Raw genomic sequence first — 3,042 nt, forward strand, 5'->3', positions numbered from 1 at the left:
ATGGCAATATGTAATAAAGATTCTGTGAAGGTTTCATTAAATTTCACTCAGTGGTATAAGAGGAATTGCGGATAAGATATGAGTACCCCAAAGCGTAAGAGATGGACGAACGGACAGCTAGACGTACGTACGGACAGACATACCGATTACAATATACCCTTCCACTTTTCAAGCGGGGGTATAATAAATGTTAAAATGTTCATATTGCTATCGACGTGACTTTTTCTCATGTATCCGCATCAAAACCGAGACATATTGTTTATTCTTGTTCCTTGGTTTCAATACTACAATCCATCAAAATATTTATCACCCCCCCCCTTTAGAAAAGATTATGCTTCAAATATGTGTCATTAAAGTTTTGCACATGAGAACTTGCAAACATGCTTCCGCCTATCAGTACTCTCAGTACTTTGATTTTTATCAAGAATACTTTAAAATTAAATCTAAACAATACTTGCCATCTATAATATGAAACTTTAGAACCCGCCTCTTCTTCATGGCAGATCCTTTAATTTTCTCATGGTAGGCTGAGTAGCTTGAGCCTATACAAAAGAAATTGAACATTTTATATGAATACATTTGACAATAATGACTCCCGAGCAAGTCAAGCACTAAATAAATAAAATAATGCAAATGTTTGTCCAAGTAACATTTCACGATACTTATTATTTGATTTTTTTAAAAATGTGCTTGTACCAAAAAACTTTGGAATCCTCAGTCATGTTTTGTCATCTTCCTTGCCCCGTCTTGATGTTTTCCCTTCAACAATCTGCATACTGATTTCACTCAACCTGGATTTTAACAAAATGGACACAATTAAAATACAAAATGTTATAAATAAAATAAACTTATTTGTCAATTTCGGAGTTGAAACTCTCAGCCAAGGCATAAATACATCTGTAACTAAGTTTTTTGACAACTGATTGTGTATATTCTCAGTAATTAGCAAAAACCCGGTTTCAGTTTCAAATTCCCGGCCCGGCTCGGTTTTAACTACTCATTTTAGTCCCACTACATGTCTTGTTTAATATTCCAGAGACATACACCTTTACAGAATAAACTGAAACCCATAAACATTTAATCCCCAAATTATCAAAATACTAATCTAACATTCTGGCAGTAAATAACATATACAGCGTATTTTTGCCTGACTTTCATTGTTTCAATACATGCACGATGTACTGATAATGATCTATGCTGAAAGTGAAAACGGCTGGAAATCGTAAACAAACCTGCAGTGCATGCCAATCTGGGGGTTCAAGCAGTTGTCAAGACAAGAATCTCCTTAAATCTATATGAGGTTTCAAAAAATTACCACAGGTTGCAAACTTCGTCAAAATAGCGATGCAGACCCGCTCCACTTGATTTGAAATGATTGGCTATTCAACCGAATACACAGTGCCATATTTGGGTTACTTATCAGAGTAGATCGTTCGTTTTACATTCGAGAAGAGTTTACATATTACTTGAATGAAGAGGATAACATAATACTGAGCTGAAAAATTGTGTGTAAAGTATGTTTTAGTAGATTACAATACAGACTGTAAATGTGCGGGAGATTTTATTGATATTGAAGCTTGTAAACAAAACCAATAAACGTAGGACTTATTCACGGCAATGTATGGGAACCAGTCTAAAAGGCAAAGAAAATTCCGCCAAGTAAACAACAAAGAAAGGGATTTGGGATGTTGTCAGTTGTATACATTATGTGCGACGGTGACTGCAAGGTAATACATGTGTCTTATTTGTTGCGAATAATTCGTTTCATTTTATTTTGGAAATTTATCCGTCCCAACACTGGCAGAAATATAATTAATATGACTTCATAATTCCTTCCTTTGTTCCCCCAAGTACATATAACACTCTTCGCACTCATTTTTAAAAAAAATTTCATTGTATTTTTTTTTGTAGAAACAAGGAATGTGGAGCTAATGCATGCTGGTAAGGATGGAAAGGTCTTGTGTTTATTGGTTGTGCCTGAGACACCAGTCACAGTTGTACCTTATTTCCATTTTAGGTACTGTATTGTCTTTTGAGTTTTTTTAAGTAGAGGGAACACTGCATTTTTCATTCAATATAAATGTAAAATTCTAGAGATAATTTTTTTTCACCATTGCTGGATACTCGCTACATGATTTTTTCTAAAGAAAAGTATTTAAATTATTTTCTCACATTTTTTAAAGAGGCCGGGTTTGGTGAAGAGATAATTCATTTTTATTTCAAAATTTTATTTTCCATGCATTTGTACAGGGAGTCTATATACATTTGAGGTGAGCGGCAGATTTAATTTTGAAGATGGATGACTTTCAGATGTTGTGATGAAGATTGTTGAAAGGGATTATCAACATAAAACCAATCCATATGAATTGGCGAGTCAGGTGAGGATTGGACTTCAACGTGTAATCAAGAAATGTTTATACATAATGCGTGATGGTGACTGCAAGGTAATACATGTGTCTTATTTGTTACGAATTATTCGTTTAATTTTATTATGGAAATTTATCCGTCCCAACACTGGCAGAAATATAGTTAATCTGACTTCAAAATTCCTTCCTCTGTTCCCCCAAGTACATGTAACACTCTTCGCTCTCATTTTTTTAAAATTTCATTGTATTTTTTTTGTAGAAACAAGGAATGTGGAGCTAGTGCGTGCTGCTAAGGATGGAAAGGTCTTGTGTTTATTTGTTGTGCCTGAGACACCAGTCACAGGTGTACCTTATTTCCATTTTAGGTAATGTCTTTTGAGTTTTTTTAAGTAGAGGGAACAATGCATTTTTCATTCAATATAAATGTAAAATTATAGAGATAACTTTTTTTTCACCATTGCTGGATACTCACTACATGATTTTATCTAAAGAAAAGTATTTAAATTATTTTCTCACATTTTTTAAAGAGGCCGGGTATGGTGAAGAGATAATTCATTTTTATTTCAAAATTTTATTTTCCATGCACTTGGACAGGGAGTCTATATATACATTTGAGGTGAGCGGCAGATTTAATTTTGAAGATGGGTGACTTTCAGATGTTGTGATGAAGATTGTT

The 3,042-nt window shown here is 33.9% G+C and overlaps 2 long non-coding RNA genes across 2 annotated transcripts; one reads left to right on the forward strand and one right to left on the reverse strand.

The window, feature by feature from the left end:
• Positions 1–420: 420 nt before the first annotated feature.
• On the reverse strand, positions 421–1,371 carry LOC134278523 (uncharacterized). The gene is made up of 3 exons (XR_009994465.1): positions 1,233–1,371; positions 697–791; positions 421–542 (listed from the first exon to the last, which is right to left on the reverse strand). It is a non-coding gene; the product is annotated as an uncharacterized LOC134278523 (long non-coding RNA).
• Positions 1,372–1,521: 150 nt separating this feature from the next.
• LOC134278522 (uncharacterized) lies at positions 1,522–2,769 on the forward strand. The gene is made up of 4 exons (XR_009994464.1): positions 1,522–1,727; positions 1,912–2,017; positions 2,251–2,378; positions 2,626–2,769. It is a non-coding gene; the product is annotated as an uncharacterized LOC134278522 (long non-coding RNA).
• The last annotated feature ends 273 nt before the right edge of the window (positions 2,770–3,042 follow it).

Source organism: Saccostrea cucullata, unplaced genomic scaffold, assembly GCF_032062105.1.
Source record: "Saccostrea cucullata isolate Sc308-1 unplaced genomic scaffold, CSIRO_AGI_Scuc_v1 ctg6267, whole genome shotgun sequence".
Lineage (NCBI taxonomy): Eukaryota > Metazoa > Mollusca > Bivalvia > Ostreida > Ostreidae > Saccostrea > Saccostrea cuccullata.